Source organism: Magnolia sinica, chromosome 3 (genome assembly GCF_029962835.1).
Source record: "Magnolia sinica isolate HGM2019 chromosome 3, MsV1, whole genome shotgun sequence".
Taxonomy (NCBI): domain Eukaryota; kingdom Viridiplantae; phylum Streptophyta; class Magnoliopsida; order Magnoliales; family Magnoliaceae; genus Magnolia; species Magnolia sinica.
In genome coordinates, this window is record NC_080575.1 from 79,638,231 (window position 1) to 79,652,324 (window position 14,094).

A 14,094-nucleotide genomic window follows, 5' to 3' on the forward strand; every position below is an offset into this window, starting at 1 on the left:
ATGGGAGGCTTTTGAGACACACTTCCACGGAAAGTATTTCCCTCTCACCTACCGCAATGAGGAGGGAGAGTTTCTTCGCCTCCGACAGGGAGGAATGACTGTGGCGGAATATGAGAATAGGTTCACGGAGCTGGCAAGGTATGCTCCCTTAATATTAGCAGATGAGCCAATGTGAATGTGGCGATTTTCTGAGGGTCTGCGACCCAAGATACGCTCGAAGATGTGTTGCACTAGCATACCCAACTATGTTGAGCTAGTGAATATGTCTCTGCGAGCTGAGCAGGACGGGGACAGGCTATCCCGTACACGGGTGCCCATGGGTCCTAGGCCTCAACTAGATTTGTCGAGCAAACCATTCCTCGGCAAGAGGCTGTGTGTAGATTTTCCTCCTTAGCTTATGGCTCCACCGACATAGCCTAGGCGATTAGATGTATGGTGCACCTACTGCAAGAGGTCGGGCCATACAGATACTTACTGCTTCACCAAGATGAGGGACAATGACTTTGCGCATCCATAAAAGATCAACCGTCAGTTACCTCAGGCCATCTCAGTCCCACCTCTACGATCAGCACCACCTACACCTCGATTTAGGCCACCTCAACAGCCTATGGCACCGCAGCCAAACCACTCTCAATAGGCACGAGTACATATGCTTGCAGCTAAAGTGTCTGAGTCAGCAGCTACAGTGCCTTTAGCTTTCGAGGGCACTGCCCACATCCAAGGTACACCCATATTTCTGTTAGTGGACACTGGGTCCACTATTTTGATGATATTATGCACAACGGTCAACCACTTAGGGCTGAATAAGACCCCTATGGTTGGAGTGAGAGTTATCGCAACAACAAGAACTTTTACAGATGCCACTAAGTTGTGTGAGTGTTGCTTGATAGATTTAGGGAGCAGAACGATATGCATTGACCTGATTATCACCACGATATACCATTACGACGTCATCCTCGGCATGGATTGGCTTACTGAAATGAGGGCCGAGATCGACTGCGAGACCCAACTGGTGATGGCACACAGACCCAAAAATACAACCTTCACATTCCCCGTTTAGGTCAGTTGCCCCTTCCGAGTTCTTTGTTATTCTTCCCTATTGAAAGATCATAATGGTCCGACACTTGGAAACACGCCCGTGGTCCAGGACTTCTGGGAAGTGTTTAAGACGATACCTGGATTACCTCCCCGACGCGAGATCGACTTTACTATCAATCTTATGCCTGGTGTGACGCCCATTTCCTTACCCACGTATCGCATGCCTCCATGTAAAATGGAGGAATTGAGGAGACAGATTGATGACCTATTGGATTCAGGTTTCATACGGCCTACGTGTCTCCTTAGGGAGCACCCGTGTTGTTCGTGAAGAAAAAAGATGGTTCGCTACGATTGTGTATTGATTATCGCAGGTTGAACCAAGTGACAGTGAAGAACAAGTATCCTTTGCCTAGGATAGATGATCTGATCCGTTCAGTCAGTTGAAAGGGGCACAATATTTTTCAAAGATCGACTTACAGTCAGGGTATCATCAGTTGCGTGTTAGGGATGAAGACGTACAGAAGACAGCATTCAGAACTAGCTTTGGGCACTACAAGTTTCTTGTGATGTTGTTTGGACTCACAAATGCACCCGCCGTATTCATGGACCTGATGAACCAGGTGTTTCGGCCGTATCTGTACTAATTCGTCATCGTATGTATAGATGACATACTGATATACTCTAAGAGTTGGGAAGATCACGAGGAGCACCTACGAGCAGTCTTTAATATGCTCAGGAATAACCAGTTGTTTGCCCAGTATAAGAAGTGTGACTTCTGGAAAGAAGATGTTAAGTTCCTGGGACATGTGGTGTCCAAGGAAGGAATAACTGTGGACCTCACTAAGGTGACCGCAGTTCAGGACTGGGAGCAGCCCGATTCGGTTACTAAAGTGAGGAGTTTCCTTGGCCCGCCAGGTTACTATCGTCGTTTCATTAGAGACTTTTCTAATATAGCCAGACCATTGTCTCAGCTCATAAGGAAAGATCTCAAGTTTGCTTGGAATGAGAAGGCAGAAGCAGCCTTTCGGGAACTAAAGGATAAGTTGACGTCCGCACCTATGCTACTATTGCCAGAGCAGGGGGTCAGATATACCATTTATACCGACACCTCTCGGGTTAGTTTTGGTTGTGTTCTTATACAGAAGGACAGGGTAATTGCGTATACATCGCGACAGTTGAGGAAGCACGAGGAAAACTACCCTATGCACAACCTAGAGTTAGTGGCCGTCATCTTTGCATTAAAGCTCTAGAGACATTACCTCTACGGAGAGGAGTTCGAGCTCTTTTGTGACCACAAGAGCCTCAGGTACATATTCCCACAGAGAGACTTGAATATGAGGCAACGACGATGGATGAAAACTTTGAAAGACTTTAAGTTTGAGGTCTCCTACCATCCTAGCAAGACCAACCTTGTGGCAGACACGTTGAGCCGCAAGAAGACGATAGCATTTGCAGCTCCGCTGATGATCGAGGAATGGAACATGGTAAAATTTGTGCGAGACTCCGAGCAAAAGCTTACAGTAGAGGAGCCGTTCGAGAGCGTTGCACACATTTGTGTGCAGCCACTTATCGATGACTGAATCATTGTGGCTCAGGGGGTGGATGAATGGTTGTTGAAGATGAGGAAACGAGCTAGTGACGATGAAGACTCTTAATGGAGAGTTGGTACGGATGAGGGTTTACGTTATCATGGCTGCCTATGCGTCCCAAATCTCCATGACTTGAGAAGGGAAGTTCTTGAAGTTGCGTATAATTCAAAAATGGCGATGCATCCTGGTAGTACGAAGATGTATCGTGATATGAAGAGGTCATACTAGTGGGACGACATGAAGGCCCACATAGCAGATTACGTGTCCTGTTGTCTCACGTGCCAGCAGGTCAAGGCCAAACATCGCCAACCTCCTGGTTTGCTTCAGCCCATGCCCATAGCTTAGTGGAAATGGGATTTCATCTCTATGGATTTCATTTCAGGGTTACCGAAGACGAGGAAGGGACATGACTCTATTTGTGTGATTATGGACCGATTGACGAAATCAGCCCATTTCATCCCGATTAGAGTCTGAAACTCAGCAGACGATTTGGCTAAATTGTACATCAAGGAGATAGTACGTCTGAATGGAATGCCTATGGAGATTGTGTCAGATCGAGACACACAATTCACATCTATCTTCTGGACTCACATCTAGGAAACAATGGGTGTGAAACTGAAGTTCAGTACTGCGTTCCACCCACAGATGGATGGGCAGATGGAACGGGTGAATCAGGTGTTAGAGGATATGTTGCGAGCTTATGTGCTTGATTTCAAGGATAGTTGGGATGAATGTCTTCCCTATGTTGAGTTCACTTATAACAATAGCTTTCAAGTGAGCATTGGCATGGCTCCGTACGAAGCATTGTATGAGCGTCCGTATAGAGCATCACATTGTTGGGCAGAGGTTGGCGAGAAGAGTTTGATTGGCCTAGATCTGGTGCAGGTGACCTCAGAGAAGATCGACATTATCAGGCGTCAACTTCTTGCAGCACAGAGCAGACAGAAGAGTTACGTCGATGCGCGACGACGACAGCTAGAGTTTGAGGTTGGGGACCATGTGTTTCTGAAGGTTTTTTCAATGAAGGGAGTCCTCCTGTTTGGAAAGAAGGGGAAGCTCACGCCACGATTTATTAGAGCATTCTAGATTCTAGACCGAGTGGGTGTGGTAGCGTATCGCCTTGCTTTACCCACACCACTCGCAGGTGTGCACAACGTATTTCATGTATCAATGTTGAAGAAATACGTTCCTGATGTCATGCCCCGAACTCAAAAATCGGGCTCACAAAATTCCCAATCGTTGAATCCAGCGCCAACAGCCTCCGTAGTACCCCATTCTCGGTTCCCGGCACACATACACCAGGTTTCGATCCTGGGATGCTACAAGGAGGATTTCTAATTATCAATTTGATTTGTAATGAGCGTAACCAAGCATAACCCATGAACAATAACGACAAGAACACCATCACAATATCCACTATGATCAAAAACTTTTAAGTACAATGCATCTGAAGGGAATACAAGATAATGCAAAAGATAGAAACTCCAAAGCTCGTCTACACACTCCTACTGCTACTATGCTACGGCTGCGTCCTGACGTCACCTGCATGCATCAATCATGCATAAGCCTATAGAATGCTTAGAGGGTGGTGTAAGTGTTGCGTAATTTAAGCGTGCTCAGAATGCAAGGTCAGAGTAATACGGAATCATGGTGATGAGTACATGACTGCAATCAGTCGTACCAAGGCTATGCGGTGCAAGATATGAATGTTATCGGCCATAACACGACCGCGCAATGCGAGATGTAACTCAAGCATGTCAATCCTCATCATGTATCAGTACAGTTCTCATTCTGGATAATCATCAAGGTTTAATACACTCCAAGTGGCACGGTCGCTCTCCTAGCCGCACAGTCCAAGTGAGCGTAAGAAACCTCACTATCCACCTGGCCAATAGTCTGCCAATACCTATCCGGCATGTCGATAGCGAACCCATTCACGAGCTGGTCAAACTCAGCCTAGTATTACCCCCTACCCTTGGGCAAGTAAGGCCACACCCCTTTCCAACCGACCACGACACAGTGGGCGACGCGGCCTCCTAGTATTCAGCCCTCGCGTGCTCATATATCCACTAGGTCTCAACGTTGGAGTCATCCTCTGGTACCATCAGGTTTAGAGATTTTTACCCAGGGACATCTATGACGCCCCGATGCTTAGTAACAATATTTTCGGCATCCAATCCAGCCACCCACGATGTGTCTGTGGAGGCTATGGCCCTGATGTCACTAGGGCATACAGTAATCACACTAATACAAGTGCATGAATTATACTATCAGACATGCAACAATCCTGCGCGTACCGAGCGCTCATGTGGGCCAACTCCACCTATTAGGGAGTCCATAAACAATCTACCCGAAGGCATGCGCAATGATCAGTCAATCCTCACGTTAGGCATACATATGATGCGTATCATTATGAATCATGGATCTATACTAAGCACGTTATGTGGTGATGGGCTCTAATCAAAACGAAGATGGGCCTAGACGGCCTACTCATTACAGGTATGGGCTTATCAAAGGGCCCTAGGGAGAGTTACAATGTGGACATTTAACCAACATCATCCTTACAATGTGGACATCAAACCATCATTGCTCCCAAAGCATAGCTTGCTATAAGGGTCGACACATATACCACGGTGAAATCACACTACAATGGGCCTTATGTACGTCCTATTGGGCCTCGACCCATGGGCCTCTAATACACCAAATGGGCCTCAAACCATGGACTCATATATCTCAAGTGGGCCTTAGTGGGCGGGCCACAAATACATCAAGTTGGGCCTAATCACATGAGCCTTGCATACGTTACAATGGGCCTCATAATATGGGCCTTACACAAATTAAGGTGGGCCTCAACAATGGGCCTTAAATTATCCCCAAAATGATTGGACGGTTTGGATGAAACACATGCATCATGATGGAGCCCACCCTAATGGAGGGTGTGGATTACAATACATACATAAGTGGGTCCCATGTGGGGCCTACCATAATGTTTATTTTCCATCCAACCCATTGATAAGGTCACTCAGACCTGGGGCCCATAGTAATGTTTATTTTCCACCCAACCTGGGCCCATTGTAATGTTTATTTACATCTAATCTGTGCATAAGGTCACGTGGACCAGGGCCCACCATAACGTTTATTTACATCCAATCTGTTCACAAGGCCACGTGGACCAGGGGAGAAACTGGGCCCACTATAATGTTCATTGGCCATACACCCTGTTGATAGGGTCACACAGTCAGGGAGCCCACCGTGATGTGGTTCACAAATCCAGCCCGCTCATTATGTGTGTCCCACTTGGCTGAGGGTACAGACCAAGTTTCAGCCGCATCCAAATTTCAGGTAGGCCCCACCAAGTGATTTTATATGTTTTAGGCATATCTTCACATGATTTTAGATGGTGTGGCCCACTTGAGTTCCGTATACAGTTGATTTTTGGATGGTCCACAGCCAGGAAGGGGGACCAACAAATGGACAGCATGGATATAGAAAACACACATCATGGTGGGGCCCACAGCTGGACGGTAGGTCTAGCCCGTCCGTCCGTCCGGCAGCGCGCAGGCGCTGCCTGCGGCGTTCTGACAGCAACAGTGTAAGCTGCTGCACCTTGTTTTTTATTTTTATTTTTTAAATTTTATTTTCTTGTGGTTTTTCACAGGTGGGGCCCGCATCAAATGAATCTGCTCCAACCATTGGATCGTACGACTCAAGACCGACCAAAAGAGTCTAATATGCTGTCTGTTTTTAGTGAGAAAAAGGATCCAGGTGGTTTTCAATGGTAAACACCACTATTTCCTATGGTATGGCCTGCTCGAGAATCGGATTGGTCCCAAAATTTGGCTCAACGCCTAAAATGATCTGAGGAGAAGGATGGACGGCTTGTATTGTATACTTACATCAAGGTGGGGCCTACATGAGCAGCCCACCCTAAAAGCAATTTTTTTTGCCTTTTTTGCTTTGTTAGTACACACCCATGCCAGTACATGCACTCCATGCTAGCCCCTGTCCAGCGTCCAAGACACTGGACGGCATGCATACACAACATTGTGGTGGGTCCCACGTGAACATGGCCCCCACATCAAGGTGGGTCTGATATGAACGTGGCCCACCAGTTGGATCAACATGATATTTGTGTCTTCCTTCATCTTGGCCGTTTAACGAACCCACTACAAGGTGGGCCTCACGATCGGGCAGCCAAGATCACCTTGCACATGGTGGCCACAAGACATCACATTAAAGAAGGAGAGAGAGAGAGAGAGAGAGAGAGAAATGAGCGGTGTAGATGGAGGGACCCTGCCACTATGGGTCCCTCATATGATTGCAACACATACATCAAATTGGGTCCCATATAAATCATGAAATCAACGGTAAAAACTAAAGGATCACCCACCTCTAGGCCTCCTTCCTTGCTCCCTTAGCCTTTTATGCTCCTTACCTTCACTTTTGATGGTGGTAGATGATGGATCAACAGTTGAGATGGGAGATGAGAGAGTAGGGAAAGTGGGCCACACTTGGCATTTGGGAGGGAGAGAGCTTGGACGTATGGAGTTTGGGTTGCTTGGGAGATTGAGAAATGAGAGAGAGAGTGAGGTGATGGGAATGATAATAGGTTGAGTGATGGATGAAGTGATGTGAGGGTTGACTTTAGGTAGCTTGTGTAAGAGAGAGGTAGGGATAGGGTATGTGTAATGACCCGAAAAATTTTGTGCTAAGGCCCGAGTATTGCCTCTATTTTCCTTAGAAGTTATTTGTGGGTTAATTAGCGCTAAACTCGATTGCTTGTGAAATTAGCATCAATCACTTTAAATTTGATCTGTAGGACTCAAAACCTGTAGAATCGTTAGCACTATGTTACTCTAAAATCTGGGATTCAACGCTAAATCCAGTTGCTCTCAGGAATTTTTAGAAGCTTTGGATCGGACCTGGACTCGAAAGTCCGATAGCGATGATCTTAGACAGTTATGGTCACCATTTTGGACTTGACCATCACCTCAAAAATCAAGTCCAGATGATGTCCTGGGTCGATTTGATTGATTCCGGAGTAAAGAGTGTGAGAACGGTGAGAAATTAAATATGATTTTATGAAATCTGAGTCGTGTCGCTTGCGCGACAATTTTAAGCAATCTGACCATTGGATTCTGACCCAATTTCACCCTCGGATCAGGGAAGATGGCCCAGGCATGTCATAGTGCTTGTGGACCTGATCGAGTTTCGGTGACCGTTGAATTGAGAGTGGTCCGCCACGGCTGATCTATAAATCCGATCGGTACGAAAACTCAGCCTGACCTAGATCCATGGTTAGTGAGCTTAAGTCCGATCGCATGTGGAAAAAGGACCACCAGAAGTGTTCCGTTGGATCGAGAGAGACTTGATTTGGTTATAACCTAAGTATACCTTGGCCCTGGGGCTATTTTCATCTATTTTAGGCCTATATAAAGACCTTAAAACCCTCACTCTCTTTCTCATACGAATTTCCTAACCCTAGCTAAGAAAGAGAGAGGAAAAGAGAGAGAAAGTGAGAGAGAAGTTGGTGAATCATTGGAGATTCTTTCTTGTTTCCCTGTATCCTTAAACTATCACTTTTGAATCGTTGTTCCAGCGATTTTGAGTTCATCTTTGGGTAAGTTAATTTAAACCCTAATCTGTTTAGAGCTTAGAATAGTCTATGTGTTGATGTAGCTCATTTCTATTCTTGCCTTAGGTTATCTAGTCGCCGTTGACGAAGACATATTGTCTGAATCAGTTCGGTGTGCTTTTTCTGGTTTAAGGTGCGGACTATATTCGTATAGGTTATGGTTTTCAAGGCTTTCAATGTAAGATAATGATTTATTATTGTTGTGGGTGAAATTTCACATGCCAAATGCTATGTTTATATTGCATTCCTGATATATATGCCTTGTGTTGAGATTTGTGTATTCCTTGTGTATGTAAAAAGTACCGTATACGTATAAAATATGAACATGTGCCTGCCATGATTAACTGTCGTGTATTTGTGATAGTTGTATGTGTGTCAACTCCTTGGCAAAAGGAATTGTCCAAAGGTGTGTATTCCAACATACGTCATGTATGTTGCCCTATGTAGTCTAAGTGTTTGTAGAAATGTCTGAATGGTCTAAAGTGTAATATATTATCCTATTTGCAGGCGTTGAGAAGTGATTCTCAACTCTCCTATTGGTGTGTATGATTTCCTACATGCAAGTCACATTCTTTGTTGTTTAACTTCAAGTATTACTTATGTGTAAATCAATGTTAAGTTGATATTCTTCAAATGCTCACATACTACATGATTTGAATTGTTGTTCCATTACTGTTCTAAATTGTTATATGCATATCTGTTATAATGGAATGTGTTTGGGACTATGAAATAGTCTAGGAAATTGGTAATCGGCCTTGAGTTCGTGGCTGAGGTTGCTTTCGCCACAAAGGACGTGATTTGACGAACCCGAGTCGTATTAGAGTTGTCGGCAGTGGTTTGGCCACACGGAGTGTTTGCGCACTCTATGTCGTTCAACCCAACGTGCGCTCGTGCTAGTCAAGTTCGTCAAGTAACCCAATTGTCCGATGTATGTTTACCATGTATGGATGTTATTATTTGAATCTTGGGTACCAAACTTACCGATGAAATTCCGTTAACCATTGTACCTTGATCCGCTAAGACTCATGAGCCGGACATGGTGGTATGGGACACCGTGGTCGAGCTGTCAGCCTACGCTGGGGTGACGAGCCTCCCCGTAGTGACCAGTGAGCACACCAGACTCATGAGCCGATTATGGTGGTATGGGGCACTATATTCACGCTGTCGGCCTACATTGATTGGTGACGAGCCCTTTGTAGTGAGCTCGAGCATACCTTGATACTGCATTAAGGCGACGAGCCTTAGAGTAGTAACGAAGGTATGATAGGCATGCATTGATTGGTGATGAGCCCTTTGCAGCGACCTAGAACAATATGATCGTATGAGATGGCCTAGGACTGACGACCCTAGAATGGATGACTGTGTGGAAATTGATACGAGGAAGGTACCTTAGCTTCCCAATCCTGCTGTATGAAAAGGACTAATAACAACTTGGTAATCATGTTCATGCACCGCATTGCATGTGCGTAGAAGTCGTTGGCACTACGGGAGGTTGTCATGCGTAACATAAGATGAAGACGCTGAGGGAGTGCAGGCGAGGGCATGCATCATTTATACATACATCCTTGCATTAACAAGAGTACTTTAGACTTGTTTAATTGTATTGCCTTATCATTACTGCTTGATTGACTTGATATCATGTTAACTTTTACTGTATGGTTCCACTGAGTTGATCACTCACTCCCACGTTCTGGGGCGGTGTTTCAACACCAACCAGACTCTGTCTTAGATGCAGATGATGACGCGACCCCTGAGGTAGAGCAGGAGTTCGAGGATGATGAGGCCGCATTTTCTTTTATGCAGTTCTCAGGCGGGTTCTTGTAAGCCATGTCCTGATATGCGAGGATTCTGGGTTTTCTTTGTAATTATAGTAGATGTCGTTTAATACTTATAATTTTAATAGCAACACTTGTAAGTATGACCTGGCATGTATACGTATTTCAGGGACTTGCACATGTACACCTATGTTTCTTTAAGTCTTCCACTTGCGTCTTTCACTTATCCCTGAATTATGTTTGCAGTTTGGCTTAATCTATTCCATGTTTTATGTACTCTTACAGACAACATACATCCATCATTAAATATGTTGCATAAGTGATGTTTTGAAACTCGGGAGCTGATTATGCTCGACCCCCGAATTTCAGGGTGTTACAGTATGGGTTGCTTATACTTGACTTAATGTGTGATGTGTACTTGATTGATCAGATTGATTGATTGACTGATGGGATAGGTCGTAGAGATTCTCTTGGAATTCGTACTCGCGGCGTTTTCTTCGAATTGAACGTGGGCCTACATCTTCTACCCTGGGTATCGGTTCAGTGCGCAAGTCACGATGTTGGAACCGCGGCGACGGCACAATCGCCAAGGTACAGGTTTCGGTATGAGCCGACTTCGGTAAGCGGGACTCGGCTTAGGATTGCACGCAAGGGTTAGATACGGTGCGAAGGTTGCCAGAATTCGACCGGAAGGACTGCTGAAGCTAACGGAACGGTACGGACTAGGATACGGGTCTTACAACTCTCCCCTCCAAATAAAAATTTCATCCTCGAAATTTACAAAATCATCGCAAGAAAACATAACTCATAATAAAAGAGGAATCAAGGCATCGCCATATAAAATCGAAGGCAACATACAAGATACAATAAATGATCAATCATCAAAGAGATGGGGATAGCGCTCTCGAATCTCAGCCTCGTGCTCCCAAGATGCCTCATCAATAGAATGGTGACCCCATTGAATCTTCACCAAGGGAATGACCTTGGTCCAAAGGACCTGCTCCTTCCGATCAAGGATACGAACTGGCTGCTCAATGTAAGAAGTGTCCTCACGAACCTCCAGCGGCTGCCAATCGATAACAGGAACTATGTCTGACCCACACTTCTTTAACATAGAGACGTGAAAAACATTGTGGACGCCAGACAACTGAGATGGTAAGGCAAGCCGATAGGCCACGATGCCAATGCGCTCAATGATCTCAAAAGGTCTTATGAATCTCGGGGCAAGCTTACCCTTCGCTCCAAATTGAACTACACCTTTCATGGGCGAGACCTTGAGATACACGTGGTCTCCTATATCAAACTCCAAGGGACGACGCCGGTGATCAGCAAAACTCTTCTACCGGCTCTGAGCTATGGGCATCCTCTACCTGATGATATCGATAACCTTTGACGTCTGCTGTACAAGCTCGGGACCGCTCTCCGACCTCGGTCCAACAACTCGGAGATCTGCATGGTCTGTCATACAATGCCTCAAAAGGAGTCATGCCAATGGTCGCCTAATAGCTATATTGTATGCAAACTCAGCCAATCGCAGATGCTCATCCCAGCTACCCCCGAAGTTAATCACGTAAGCCTGAAGCATATCCTCAAGGATCTGGTTGACCCTCTCGGTCTGGCCATCGGTCTGCAGATGATACGTGGTGCTGAGCTGCAAATCAGTGCCCATAGCTCTCTGAAAACTCCTCCAGAACTGAGACGTGAACCTCGGGTCTCGGTCAGAAATGATTGAGACTGGAACGCCATGCAGTCTCACAATCTCCTCGATGAATATTCTCGCAAGCCGATCTAAAGGCCAAGTCGCACGAATCGCAAGAAAATGTGTCGACTTCGTCAGACGATTAACGATGACCCAGATGGCATCATGACTAAGCTGAGTCCTCAGAAAACCCATAATAAAATCTGTAGATATGTGCTCCCACTTGCACGTCGGGACGGTCAATGGCTGCAATAGACCAGGGGGTCTCTGATGATCAGCCTTGACACGCTGGCATATGTCACACTCGGCCACAAAACTGGTAATCTGGCACTTCATCCCCACCCAAAAATACTGTCTCCTCATATCACAATACATCTTCGTCGAGCCAGGGTGAATAGAAAACCGCTATCGATGTGCCTCGGTCATAAGATCTCTACGCAACTCAGAAATATCCAGGATACACAATCAGCCTTTGAAGCGAAGTCCACCATCAGAACCAATCTGCCAATCTGTCTGACTCTCAGATGCTGTCTCTTCTCGGTAATCCTGTAACGACTCATCTGTCTGCTGAGCCTTGATCACCCTTGCGACAAGAGAGGGTTGAATCGACAGGCTCGATAGCTTAACGATAGAAGACTGCAGACCAAAATCGAAGTCGTACTCTACTATATCTTCGAGCATCCTCCACTCCTGAATCATCATATGTGCCACCAGGCCTCGTGGCTGATGGCTGAGGGCATCTGCCACCACGTTTGCCTTGCCTGGGTAGTACTCATGTTCAGCTCGGACTGAGAGAATAGATACTTCAAGCTCTTGTGGTCGGAGAAGAGCTCGAACCTAACCCCATAGAGATAGTGTCTTCACACCTTCAGTGTGAAGACGACTGCGACCAGCTCCAAATCATGCGTGGGGTAGTTCAGCTCATGGACTTTGAGCTGACGAGACGCAAAGGCTACAGGCCTGCCATGCTGCATCAGGACAACACCTAACCCAATATGCGAAGCATTAGTAAATACAACAAATCCATTACTCCCAGAGGGAAGAGTGAGGACAGGAGCGGACGTCAGACGGTCCTTCAGCTCCACAAATGCTCGCTCACACGCATCACTCCAAATAAACTCTGCGCCCTTCTGAGTCAACCTGGTCAACGGGGCTGCAATACGGGAGAAGCCCTCAATGAAACATCGATAGTATCCCGCTAAACTAAGAAAACTGCGGATCTCGGACATAGTCATGGGCTGACCCCACTAATGCACTGCCTCAACCTTCGAGGGGTCCACTGTGACACCCTCCCTTGCCACCACGTGACCGAGGAATCTCACCTCCTCCTGCTAAAACTCGCACTTCTTCAGCTTCGCATACAGCTGGTGGGCACGAAGGGTCTGCAAAGCGATCTTCAGATACTGCTCATGCTCTTCACAGGTCCTTGAATATATCAGAATGTTGTCGATGAAGACTACAACAAACTGATCGAGATATGGACGGAAGACCTCGTTCATCAACTGCATGAAGACCGCGGGTGCATTGGTCAATCCAAAGGACATGACCTGAAACTCAAAATGACTGTAACGCGTCTTGAAAGCCATCTTCGGGATGTCCTCCCCTCGAACGTGAATCTGATGATAACCAGAATGCAGGTCAATCTTCAAAAAAAATTGTACACCCTGCAACTGATCAAACAAGTCATCTATCCTTGGGAGCGGGTACTTGTTCTTGATCGTGACTCGGTTGAGCTCATGGTAATTCACGCAGAGTCTCAACGAGCCATCCTTCTTCCTGATGAAGAGTACCGGCACTCCTCACGGTGAACTGCTCGGACAAATGAATCCCAACTACGCAACTTGTCCAACAGCCGCCGCAGCTCACGCAACTCCATCGGTGCCATACGATATGGGGCCTTCGAGATAGGCGCGGTACCGGGCACAAGATCAATCTGGAACTCAATATGACGGCGCGATGGCAATCCCAGAATCTCCTGGAATACGTCGGGAAAATCACATACCACCGGCAACTGATCGCTACACAAGGCAACAGGCTCCTCAACTACGTAGGACATGAGGCAAGACAATGACTCTCCTCTAGGCTTGACAATGAACTGGAACTATGGTAGGCCGGGTATAGAGAATGTGACAGTCCTCGCGGAACAATCCAACACGGCGTGGTACTCGATAAGCCATTCTATGCCCAGGATGACGTCAAAATCTGACATTGGCAGTACAAATAAATCGACGGACAAAAAGATATCACCAACTAGAACTGGGCAAGATGAACAAAAATGGCCCAATACTATGGTCTTCCCCAAGGGCGTCTACAAGGTCAACCCCTTGCAAGCAGACTCTGTCGGCAACCCAGTCGAAT

The 14,094-nt window shown here is 46.3% G+C and overlaps 1 pseudogene; it reads right to left on the reverse strand.

Moving 5' to 3' along the window:
- Window positions 1-13,612, reverse strand: part of LOC131238951 (probable sugar phosphate/phosphate translocator At1g12500) — a 37,214-nt pseudogene extending 23,602 nt beyond the window's left edge.
- Window positions 13,613-14,094: the final 482 nt, after the last annotated feature.